The sequence below is a fragment of the Saccopteryx leptura genome, chromosome 11 (assembly GCF_036850995.1).
Source record: "Saccopteryx leptura isolate mSacLep1 chromosome 11, mSacLep1_pri_phased_curated, whole genome shotgun sequence".
Lineage (NCBI taxonomy): Eukaryota > Metazoa > Chordata > Mammalia > Chiroptera > Emballonuridae > Saccopteryx > Saccopteryx leptura.
The window spans coordinates 19,747,722-19,760,757 of record NC_089513.1 but is presented as its reverse complement, the minus strand read 5'-3'; the positions used below and the strand labels follow the sequence as shown (position 1 = coordinate 19,760,757).

Below are 13,036 nucleotides of genomic sequence, written 5' to 3'. Positions count from 1 at the left end.
TATTTGTTTGAGTATGTTCTCCATTCCATTTTCTCTCTTTTCTCCCTCTGATATACCTATTATTCTTATGTTATTCTTTTTAATGGAGTCAGATAATTCTTGTAGGGCTATCTCATTTTTTTTTAAATTTTTGAGTCTCTTTCTTCTTCTCTCTGTTGTGCCTCAAGTTGCTTGTCTTCTATTTCACTAATCCTCTCTTCTATCTGGTCTGTTCTATTAGCTAAGCTTGTTACCTCGTTTTTCAGCTCGTGAATTGAGTTTTTCATCTCTGTTTGATTTGTTTTTCCAGTTTCAATTTCCTTGGAAATATATTCTTTGTGTTCATTGAGTTGTTTTCTGAGCTCCCTAAATTGCCTTTCTGTGTTTTCTTGTATATCTCGGAGGATTTTTAGGATTTCTATCTTGAATTCTCTGTCATTTAGTTCCAAGGTTTCCAATATATTAAATTTTTTCTCCATAGATTTTTCCTCATCTAGCTGTTACCTCTCTTTCTTTTGTATCCATGATATTCAATTTTCTCTTCCTTAATGGCATCTGAGGGTGGTTTTGTTGATAGTATTAATGAGATTTAATAAAGAATAAAAAGTTAAAAAAATATAAAATCAAAAAGAGTTTTTAAAAAAAAATTAATAATGAAATAAAGAAAAATAAAATAAAAAAAAATTAAAAAAAAGGAAATTATTCCCCCCCTCCTTTTTTCCTCTCCTCTCCTCTCCCCTCTTTTTTTTTATAAAAAAATTTTTTTCCATGGGCAGGACACTCCAGTATTCAGCACTACCTGTGTCTAGAGGCACAGCTTTAGCAACATCATCTTCCAGATTAAAAACAAGGGGAGGCTCGTGACACTGCGCAGGCCCCACACTCCCATTACAGGCTGCTGCTCCACCAGTGATGTAGAAGGCCTTGTAATGCCCCAGGCGGACAGTCTTCAGGGTACCATACTCTCCACCTGCTCTACTGTTGGAGTGAAACAGCACCTTGTCCAGAAAATTAAGAACGTCATGGTGACCACAGCATGTGTGATTCAAACCCAGCACGGGGTCCTTCTAAGTGTGGGGCTCTATGTGAGCCACAGGTCACATTCCCAGAGGCCTGCCCTGCCTGGGCTCTGCCCTCCAGGCTGAAGATGGGGCCCGGGCATCTGCATCTTTCACAGAGATTCCCAGATTCCAACACAGGTGATACTCAGATTTCTTTAAAGACGGCTTCTTCAGTACCCAGTTGATTTTCTAATCCTCACTTGAGCAAGGATGGCCTGCACAGGCTCCAGGAGGGGGCCTGACAGTGTGGTTTCTGCAGAGCCTGCACTGCCTAACCTCTGAATGGAGACGTCCTGGCCTTTGACTCCATCCTCCTCCACTTGAACTAAAAGAATCCTTCCTCAGCAGGGCACAGATGAAAGAATCCCTACGGAATGGAAACACCTAATTCGGGGTTCCCAAGGGAAGGATTTGGTAGAAAATAAGTGACCAGTGTTCTTGGTAGGTTGGTGGGTTTGGGCTGGAAGTGGGAGACTCTTTCTTGAGACTAAATAGAACAAACAATGCCTGTAATGGAGGGCCTGAATTGGGGAGAAGTAATAAAGGGGCAAAAAGAAAAAAAAGGGGGTATGGACCCACAAAAAGCAAATAAGAAAAAAATTTGGGTCAAGAATAAAATGATTTGCTTTTAGGTGTTGGTTGACTAAGAGTTATGATGAGAGGAATAAGAGGGAAACAGGAAAATGGGGTGACAAATTAAAAAATTACTATTGTATTTAGTGGAACAAGAACTAAATAAAATGGAGAGCCAGGGATGGGAGCACTGCTAGTGTGTTAAAAAGGTGAAGTAAAAACCCCCCAAAATGCCACAAACATAAGTTTGAGTCCCAGATAAGATATTGTTCGTTATTGAGGTTTGAATGAGAGGAGACGCAAAGGAGAAAGGAAGAAACTAATATAGAGGGAGAAAAGAAAGAGAGAGAGAGAGAAAAAAAAGAGGGAACCACTAAAAGAAGAAAAAAGAGGAGAGAGAGAGAGAGAGAGCGAGTTAAGAGTTTTGGAGTGCAACCCTCATAGAGAGAAAGGAAGAGGAAAGAAAAGATAATGGGAGGAGTAACACTTATGGGTAGTGTAGTTCAAGGAGAGGAGAGAGTAAGACTGGCAGAGAGTTAAACGACCAAATTGGAGAAGGAAAAAAATATATCAAGAATGAAGATAAGAGAAAGAAACGAACAAATAAAATGGGATAGGTTATAAAGTCTGCATATTATTCTTGATTTTGAGAGGTTATTTTCTTGCTTTTTCTTTTCTCTTCCTCTTCTTGGTCGGTGACTCTGTACCCCGGGTTCTGCCCCTTTGGCACGCTCAGATAGAGGTTTGCAGTTGATAAGTCTCTATGGCGATGTCATGTATTGTGCTATTGTGCTTTAGTCTCGTTGGCAGTTGAGGCTCATTAACATTTATAGGCTGCACCAGTGAGAGAGTTCATGTTCCTGGAGCCTTTCTCCTAGTCTTTCCTTCCTCAATTAGTAGCCTGATGATCCAGCTATGGGGTTGCTGCTGCCTCTGCCTGGATAGTAAGAGGCTCAAAGAGCTGGCAACTCCCCACTCTATTCCCTCTCAGCACAGGGCTCTGGGTAAGGCTCAGTCAGTCAGAGCTGCTAGCATAATCAGGCGGGGCTTCCGCCCACTCAAAGACCTCTGGCTCTGCCACTCTGTGGGATAACATGGGCGCGCACTGCTGAGGCACTTGGAGGAATCTCTCGCCCACTATCTGCGCGCGCAGACCAGGATATCAGGCCGGCAGTCTCACACTCTGAGTGAAACCCCCACCCACACAGAAAAGTTCCAGTGTTGGAAATGGCTCTCGCTCTGTCCCCGTGTGCGGCTTTTTCAAGGCGCTGGGGCGGCCCGAGATTCTGCTTTTGGTCCACACAAAGGCCCCTGACTCTGCTCCTCTGTGGGATTACACGGGCGCACACTGCCGAGGCACTAGGAGGAATCTCTCGCTCACTATCTGCGCACGCAGACCAGGATATCAGGCCGGCCACCTCACCCTCTGAGTGAAACCCCCACCCGCACGGAAAATTCCAGCGTTGGAATTAGTTCTCGCTCCGTCCCCGTGCGCGGCTTTCCCAGGGTGCTGAGGCGGTCTGGAGATTCCGCTTTTGGCCCACACAGAGGCCTCTGACACTGCCCCTCTGTGGGGTAACACGGGCGCCCACTCCTGAGGTGCTCGGAGGAATCTCTTGCCCACTCTCCATGCGCGCTGACCAGGATATCAGGCCTGCCGCCTCACACTCTGAGTGAAACCCCTCCCGCACGGAAAAGTTCCAGCGTTGGAATTGACTCTTGCTCCGTCCCCGTGCGCGGCTTTCCCAGGGCGCTGGGGTGGTCCGGAGATTCCGCTTTTGGCCCACACAAAGGCCTCTGACTCTGCCCCTCTGTGGGGTAACATGGGCACCCACTCCCGGGGCTTTGGAAGGAATCTCTCGCCCACTATCTGCGCGCGTCGATCCGGAGATTGGGGAAAATGGCTGCCCCACTTGTCTTTCTTTGTCTGGGTTTGGCGCGAGTGTTAGCTTGTATTGCCCGGGTTGCCACAGGAACAGTTTTTTCTCGGCTTGGATCTCCGTGCCACAGCCTGGTTCGGCCGTTTGTGCCGCGGCCTGAATCTATTCACCCCCTTTGCCCGCCTTAGTTTCTATATTCTCAGTTCCCAGTGAAAGCCGCCCTGTTTAGGTTAGTGAGGAAGGCGGAGCATTTCTTACTCCCTATTTCCTTCGGGGTTTGATTATATATTTAGCCAATTTTTCACTCGACCATACCTTCGGGTGTATTGCGAAACATCTGGAGGCTCCAAGGATAGGTTTTTCTGTTTTTGGTTGAAGATCTTGTTGAGTTTTGGGGGAGATTTATCGGTATCGCTTCCTACCACGCCATTACTCTGATGTCATCTCCGCATTCCATAGTGGGATTTGAGGCCGTAAAACAACTTTCTCAGCCCTGGCTGGATAGCTTGGTTGGAGCAGTGAGTTTCAACCTTTTTTGAGCCGCGGCACATTTTTTACATTTACAAAATCCTGGGGCACACCACCTACCAAGATGACACAAAATGACACTCTAACACAGTACATATTATACATATAGTTAAAAATATAGTTTCTAAATGTATTTATACTTAGTGTGAAACCTGGGCCTGTTTCGATGAACACAAAAGGGATATCCTGGCAGGAATGGTAGAAAGACACACACGAAGCTCTTCCTCAACAGTTCTCAGTCTCTCTCTATTTTTAGTTTTTATTGCAGTCAAGCTTGAGAAGCTCAGCTCACATAGATATGTGGTTGAAAACGGGAGCAATGTCAAAATAGCTTTGTTGGCCAGAAAGGGGAACTCCTAGGCAACAGATAACCAAAAACTGTCCAGAGGAAGATCAGCAAACTTTAGCTTTAAAGTTAGATAACATTGTGATGCATTGTGATGCATTGTATATCACCTTCTGCGGGGGCCTCTTTTAAAAAGAAAAAGGTCAAATATCTATATACACCATCAGGATAGACATAACCAGCTGAGGCTGAGGCTTCATCTAGTGGTGGCAACATTTACCTCCAGTCCTGACCAGGATTAGAAATTGGGACCATGGGGAGGAGTAGCAGCTTCAACTACTCGCCGTGGCCACAAGCGGGGACCTTCCTGAGTGTGGATGAGAGGTGGCCTACTATTGGTTCATCGCTAGTGGTTGTGATGAATCCTAGAAGGTGATTGGTCAGTGAGTGTTCCCTGTGCCTCCACTCTTCCTGTCGCTGATAGCTGGAGGAATTGTGAGGGGAATGTTTATTTTCAGTTGGAGGCGGCTGGCAGCGGGCTGGATAAACAGCCTCTACGGGCTATATCCGGCACAAGGGCCGTAGTTTGGGGACCCATGTTTAATTTCCCCACGGCACATCTGACCATGTCTCATGGTACACTGGTTGAAAAAACTGGGCTAGGGCATTGACCTGAGGCACAGAGGTTGCTAGTTCGATCCATGGTCAGGGAACATATGAGAACACATTGATGTTCTTCTCCCCTGCCTTCCTCTCTTGCTAAAATCAACAATTTTTTTTTAAAAAAACCCCACAACTTTCTCAGTCCTTCTGTGTTTATAAATTTACCTTTAGTCATTCATCCTGCAGGGCCCCTCCCTTCCTGGTCTAAACCTCCTGAGAAATATTAGACCTTGAAACTTGATTTTCTGAATTGAGTTAACTGACTTTAATATTAAACATCTACAGTGTGTGAAGCACTCTGCCGGGTATAAAGATTAGTAGGAAATAGCTCCCAGCCTCCAGGAATTTACAACTTGCTCACATCACTTATTTCAGGAGAAGAATCCCACACACATTGTGCCCTCCAGTTTTGTGCACTAACCCATCCTCCTGGTCTTCTTACGAGGGTATCTTGATTTGTCCAGTCTCTGCTTTTTCCCATATTTTTCACATTCCTGAGTTTTCTCTCTACGGTGAGCAATGGCCCCGCCAGGAAAGAATCTTTTCATGAACTCCTAAGATGAGACCAAAGAAGAAAATCAATTAAGTATTGTATCTTTTGAAAGAGTCATGAGTAAACTCAATATTGTGTTCTCAATTTATGGATGGTTTTTGTCTTAAAAATTGCCACACCCCTTTATCTTCATAATTCATGCCATAAGCTGACTCTTCTTTTCTTTTTTTTAAAAAAATAAACACCACAATTTATTTGGATTGTACTTAATGTTCTCTTTCTGTTCCAGGATTCAATCCTGGGCATGGCATCACGCTTAGTTGTCATGTCTCTCCTGTGGTCTGTGACAGTGTCTTGGTTTTTCCTTGTTTTATCATGACCTTGGCAGTCTAGTATCCTGTAGCGTGTCTCTGGATCTGGGTTTGCCTGCTGTTTTTCTCATGGTCAGACTGGGGTGAGGGGTTTCTAGAAAGAACCCCATAAAGAGGTGCAGTGTCCTCATTACATCCTCTCAGTGGGTACATGATGTCCACAGACATCACAGATGATGTCAACCTTGATCACTTGGTTAAGGAGGTGTTCTCCAGGTTTTTCCACTAGCATACCCTAAACTTCACCCCAATTGAGCAGAGTGTCTGCATGTTTTATTTGGATGAATCTTTTTTAAACAGAGTTAATATTCAGTCTCTCTACTATAGTACAATCCAATTTTGTACTACATTTCATCCTCGTTCTGTGCTTTGAGGACATTAGCTAATTAATCCTAATTAGATATTATAGGAGAATTTCAATAATTCACACTTCCCTGATCTGTAAATAGAACAGTTTTCCTAAAAAACCATCAGTCTTCACTTCACTTCCAAGTTGAGATTTATATAGCTAAGAGTGGAGGTATCAATGAAGTCCATTATCCATGAATGTGTTTCTAAAGAGCTTATTTCCAGAGCCTCAGCATGAGTAACTTTCCATAGATATTTTACTTTGTGTTTTCTGCTTTCCTGTGGAGCATTATCCTAAGTCATTTCAAAGAATATGTTTGTTAAAAATAGCCTTGAATTTAAATCTACTTATTATATTACAACCTCTAATTGGAACACGTTTCTCTAAGGACTGCAAAGCCGATTACGGTATATAATTAGGTAATATCTGCATTCTCAAAAAATTGGTGTCCTCATGACTTGGTTTCCAATAGAACAGAGTTTGGTTTAAGATGAATCAGTCTTGGATTCTGTCCAGTGGAATGCATTGTATTTGGAACTTAATACACATTGCCTTGTGTGCTATAATTATTTTCCATATATGTGCTTTTCCCTGACCACACTCGAATTGTTTTTGAGAGAATAGTCTGTGTCTTAGTTTTGCCTCCCATAGTGACTAGAATGTGGCATTTGTAGTAGATGTTGGTTGTCTATCCCACATCCATTTGCATCTTTCCTTCTATTCAACAGAATCTCAATTGATTCACACCTACTTCTCGTCCTCCACCCGGTTTCTCCAGAGAAACTGACCCACCCTTAGCTGTAGGCCTGGATCTGGTTGATTTTAGGTCGCTCATCCTGGCTGATGTTCAACTTAGGAATGTACACAGAACCCCACAGTGACCATCTGAGCAGGCCTTGCTGGGAGCTTCTGAAAAGAGTTCCTTTCAAGAAAATAAACAACAGAGAGAGACGAGGCAGTCCCTCCGCCTGTGGACATTGCGGTCCCTCCGCCTGTGGACATTGCGGTCCCTCCTCCTGTGGACATTGCAGTCCCTCTGCCTGTGGACATTGCAGTCCCTCTGCCTGTGGACATTGCGGTCCCTCTGCCTGTGGACATTGTCATTTGTAGCTACGAAGATCAGAGTTTCAGGAGCACCCCACCTCCAGCTGGAGCATGAAGCCAGGAGAGTCTCAGGACCTGGCTGTGGCTTCCATTGAAGCCATAACTATTCTTACTGTTGAAGCCATTTTGAGGATAAGTGTCTGGTTACTTGCAGCCAAAGGCATCCTGAGTGATACAGAATTTTCATCAAACATTTTTTACTGATTTTAGTGCCAAAGGACCTCTTTGGAAGAAGAGATTAAAATGAAATAAAAAGCACTAGTTCACATGGATTTGGAAAGTAATTACGTATTAGTTAGAAATTTTTAAAGAATGCATAGTTTTTATTCCTCTCTATTCCTTTCTCATAAACATATTCATTAAATGTTATCTTAAACATTGGTACTGTGCATGTTTGAAGGATATAAAGTTTAAAAATTGGGATGTAGTAGATTGGTCTGCTGTGCCAATAACATGGGCTCTGGGGTCATGAAACCATCAAGATTGGAGCCTCCTTTGAAACACGTGCAAGTCTCTTCTCCAACGTTGTTTTGTCTCAGTTCTTCCTGCCCTTCCACTGCCACATCCCCTTTCTTCCCCAATCTTCTGGGTGTCTTCCTATGGGTGGGTGCGCACTGAGCTGTCTCCCCAGATGCAGGACTAGCCTCTGTCCCAGAACGGGACAGACCCCTCAACTGCTAGCACCTGTTCTTGAGCTCCCCCACTATTTCTCCAGGATCCTGTTTACTGCTTTATAACATTAACGGATGATGAGTTTATTTCTCATCCAGACTGCATGCTGACACCTGTGGGAATTCAGTCAAGCCCAGGAGTGTGGCTTCTTGGCTTTCCCATCATCTGCTTGGTCATCGAGCACTCTTCGCGGTCCTCCTCTCCCTGCTGCCCCCAATCACTCACTGTGGGGGTTTTCGGGAACGTTCTCTTCATTTCCGAGGACTCTGCGGTTGGTTTTCCCTCCATCCCGAGGAAAAGGCCCATTAACTTGGTATCTTAAACCCTAACCTAGTATGAAAATATTTTTCTCCTCAGCCAACAACCCAATATTTCCTAGCAGGTGTGATCTAGTTTTATCTCCGATATTTTTTAATACTGTGTTTCTTTAGTTATCTTTCTCAGAATAGAGTTCCTTAAGGTGTTCTGTAGAAAAATGATTCCATAGACTGAGTCATTTGAAAAATGCTGCAGACTTCCCCAGAGAGTCACCGTGCACACTAGCACATTATATAGGTCCCGATAGCCCTGGTTAAAGACAAAAGACAACTGTTTAACTTATTTGATCATAACTCCCCTCACCTCTGCTCCCTCCTCCACAAGGTCTATTCAAATAGCCTGAAACCTACCTAGCAGAACTTAAAATTCCCTGAACCCATGTTTGAGTTTTGTATCTTAATGTCTCTGTGTCGAGGTTCCTCACCCGAAACCCCACTCTCTGTCTTTGTATCAGACTGGCCAGCCCTGCCCCTGAGCCTAGTGCCCAGGGGTGTCTATGTGACACTTTACTTTAAAATATTTCCATATGAAAGTAGCAGCAGGAGAGTAGACAACTCCACTTTATACCCTACAGTTAAGTGCTTAGCATTTGACAGGAACCAGCATTCTAGAGGTACTTACTCAGCCTTGCAGATATACTTGAAATCTACACCTGAGGGTTAATTAGAATAAGGTATGTGAGAAATGACTTTTCACCCTGTAATGAGTGGCAGTCAGCGATTGGTTAGAAAGATTGTCCAGGTCACACTTCCTGCAAGAAGAAGCTGCAAGCCCAGGCATTGAGTGCCGTGGAGTCCTAGGACCCCTGCTCCCTGTGTCCCAGACAGAAGGAAGGGACCTGCCGAGGTGCCAGAGGGCCAGGACGAGCACTTTCCTGAGCTACGAGAACTGTTGGGGTGGGGGCTGTGTTTACAGGCTTGCTAGTACACACTAAACCAGGCATGGCCAACAGTTTTTGCTCCTGGGCCAGATTAGAAAGAAAACTTTTTTCACTGGCTGGATGAAATATTAAAATAAAAAATGTTAAATACAAAAACGATTTGTTTAAGTAAACAAAATTTTATTATGTAATTTGTTTATGAATAAATGTAAGTAATTTAGTACAACAAATTAACAAAAAAACTAATGTGACTGTTGAGGCGCTTTGCATTGCCTATTATTTTTTTAATATCTGGCTCTATACTTGTAGTAACTATTCTTAACACAGCCTCCAAATGTAAATCATTCAATCTTGATCTTGTTGTACTTTTATTTAGATTCATTAAAGAAAAAGTTTGTTCACAAATATAAGTTGAGCTGAAGATTACTAAATATTCCTTGGCAAGTTTTTTTAAATTTCCATATTTTCCATTATTCAATTGCTTATAAAAATTGCACAAACGAATACAAAAGTTGTAAATCTTTATAATGGAATTTTTTTAAAAAATAAAGAAGTATCGTGAATCCATTCGACCAATTATTGGAAGCTAACCCTAGATTAGTCACACGCGGAATTCTTTTCCACGTGTCACCATCTTCTTATTGTAAATATCTCGATTTCCAATAATCAAAGACGCTTCCACTTCTGAGTAGCTGAGATTTTAACTTTCATTGTTGTACAATGGTTAGATATTGTAGTTTACCTATAACGATTTAAAAGTACCACTTATTTCATTTCCACAGTGCATCGTGCGGAGAATATTAAACATTTAATCGCGGGCTGCATAAACTCATTATGCGGGTCGGATCCAGCCTGCGGGCCGTATGTTGGCCATGCCTACATTAAACAGTTGGCTGAGTTTCATCTAAGATGTGCTTAAATCCTATCATACACCTGGGAGGGAGGCAGCTCAGAGGGGCTATTAGTCCTCAGCTAACCCAGAGGCCGCTGATAGTTCTCGGAAGAACCTGGCAGACAATGTGGCCAGAAAGCAGAGCGGTCAGTCCCCCACAGGTGGTGTCAGCAGGCTCAGTCCCTATCCTGGCCCCTAGTTCTCAAGGTGGTGCTGACCGGGGCAGTGAATCAGCCACTGCAGAGCTCTGCCCGCTCAGTGGGCTCTCATTCCCCATCTCCTCTCTGTGCCATGGAGTAAAAACACCTGCCTTAGGGGCTTCTTAGCAACCAAGGCACTTGGTTAAGGGGCATCTCTCCCCCTACAACCACCACAAAGAGGGGACTATGTGCTAGGCCACCACATGCCAGGTTTCTGCTGTGCCTCCTTTCCCTCCTGCTCACCCCACCACCCTCATTCCTGGGGTTCTTGCAGGAGCCATGACCCGACCAGCCAGTGCCACACAGTCACTCCTCCAGAACCCAGTCTTCCACTCCGGCTCCCTGTGTCTCGGAGACTGAGACGCAGAGTGGATATAATGATATTGCCCTTTTTATGGGCCTGTCATGGAGGAAACTAGTTCATACATGCAAAAGCATCGTGTAAGCACTGATCATGTTCGTTATTCCCCCCCCCCTCTCGCGCGCGCGCTTTCAGAGCTCCATCCTGACAGGCAGTTTCGTTATTCTGATGTTCTACTCAGGTTTTTATTCATAAAGAGCCTCTCCAGCCCTCACTTAGAGTTTATTTGCTCTTGGTTTACATGGAGTTATAATAAGTTTGATTTGCTCTCCTACTTTGCAGAAGATTAGAAACACCAAATAAAAAGGATCTGTGGAGAGAGAGAGCGTACTCAAAACAGCAAGATGTGACTGCTGGTTGTGAAGGAAGTCATAAAAGTATAAACATCAGGCAAGAGAACGTGTAAATTCTGGGGCCATTTGGGTAGGAAAAAAGAGACAAAATAGTCCCATACCTTAGTAGTTCTTCAACAGTGACATTGTTCTAAAGCCCGGTATGATGGTTGATGTTTATAATAATGACCCTGAATTATTGAGAGACGATCAAATGATTTTTAGCATGCTTTGTTTAATGAGGCAGGAATGTATGTGATACGCTTTAGAACTTCCAACAAAGTGCTGCATGTTAAACTTGGGATGCTGAAAGTGATAAATCACCCTCCTGTCATTTGTTAAGGCAATTTATCTACCAGACCCAGTGCCCAGCTCATACGGGGTAAACAAGCATCACTTCACATGGTTACAGAAGCTAATGTTTGTAAGATACCTCCTAATCCATGAAATGCAAGCTCGTTTACACTGTGAGAAATAGCTCCCAAATCTGAGTCCTGCTGGTGCTGCAGGAGTTCCACAGACACACGTGGGCACACACACACAGAGCCCGGGGCACATGGAGCTTAGGAAGAAGCTGAGGCCTGTAAGGGAGGCAGCCGTTTCTATTTTTACCGTCTGCTTCTCATCTTGCCCTAGAAGGCCTTATCCACTGTTATGTTTTGCTAAGTTGGGAGTGGATATGTTTTAGGGGTACCACGGAAGGGCCTGTGGAATATTTTGCTTTGGGTGGCAAACACTGTCACCAGGGGAACCTATGCTCAAGTTTGCCTGGGCTTTTTGGCAGCAGCCAGTCTTGAGGGTAGAGTGCCCTGGCGTGGGGGCTTTGCCCCACCAGTGACTCAGACACAACCCGGACTGTATTTTGATTTGAATCTTTCACCGAGATACATAGTTGGTAAATGGGTAACAGATTTGAAGGTCTGTGACAAATAGTCTAGCAGGAGACTGAGCCTTAAATTCCCACACATGTCTCCGCATTAAGAAGGAGGATGGTAATTACAGCCTGACATGACTGTTGTAGCCACTGCCATTTATTAAGCTCTTACTATGTACCAGGTACTGTGTACACATCAATGCTTTAGCTCAGATGAGAGGATCAAGGCTCAGAGAGGTTAAGTGACTTATCGAAAACCACACAGCTAACTAGAGAAAGAGTGGAAGTTGAAACCCAGATCTGTCTGCTTCCAAGGGTCATGCTTTTCTTTTTTTCTTTCTTTCTTTCTTTCTTTCTTTCTTTCTTTCTTTCTTTCTTTCTTTCTTTCTTTCTTTCTTTCTTTCTTTCTTTCTTTTTTAGCAAGGTGGGGGGACAGACGGGAAGGGAGAGATATAAGAAACATCAATTCTTCGTTGCAGCACATTAGTTGTTCATTGATTGCTTTCTCATATGTGCCTTGAAGGGGGGCTTCAGCAGAGCAAATGACCCCTTGCTCAAGCCAAAGACCTTAGACTCAAGCCAGCGACCTTGAGCTTCAAGCCAGTGACCTTTGGGCTCAACCCAGTGACCATGGGGTCATGTCTATGACCCCACGCTCAAGCTGGCGAGCCAGCGCTCAAACTGGTGAGCCTGCACTCAAGCCGGCAACCTCGGGGTTTCAAACCTGGGTCCTTAGCATCCCAGGCTGATGCTCTATCCACTGCGCCCCTGCCTGGTCAGGTTCCAAGGTCCAGGCTTTAAACCATGAGGTGAGCACCACATGCTATCTCCTTTCCTGCAGGACCTGCCCAACCCTGGTCTTTGTGCTGAGAAAAGCACCCAGAGAGGGCTCCCAGAGAAAATGCCAGAGACAGTGATATAGATCTGTTTAGATGGGGCACTGATGAAATTCTGCCTGGGCAGAGCACATCTCCCAGACTGGGTCGTCTGCTCTGCTGGCCAGAACAAAACATGGCAGCAGCAAGCACGACCCCTCCCAGCATGCGAGGGAAGCTCTCTGTGCCCCTGCTTTCGTGGCTGATGTGTCCTGACTCAGGCTCTCTCAGGGTCACTTCTAACCCGGCAATTTGCTGATTTCTTTAGATATACAGGACAAGGTTGAGGTTGTTTTTGTTGGGGACGTCTGCCGGGGCAGCTCAGCTGCCCTGCCTCCCAGGAGG

At 44.5% G+C, this 13,036-nt stretch overlaps 1 protein-coding gene across 5 annotated transcripts in view; it reads left to right on the top strand.

The window, feature by feature from the left end:
• MAPK4 (mitogen-activated protein kinase 4) overlaps nucleotides 1-13,036 on the top strand; it is a 145,077-nt gene that overhangs the window by 32,624 nt on the left and 99,417 nt on the right. The window lies entirely within an intron of this gene.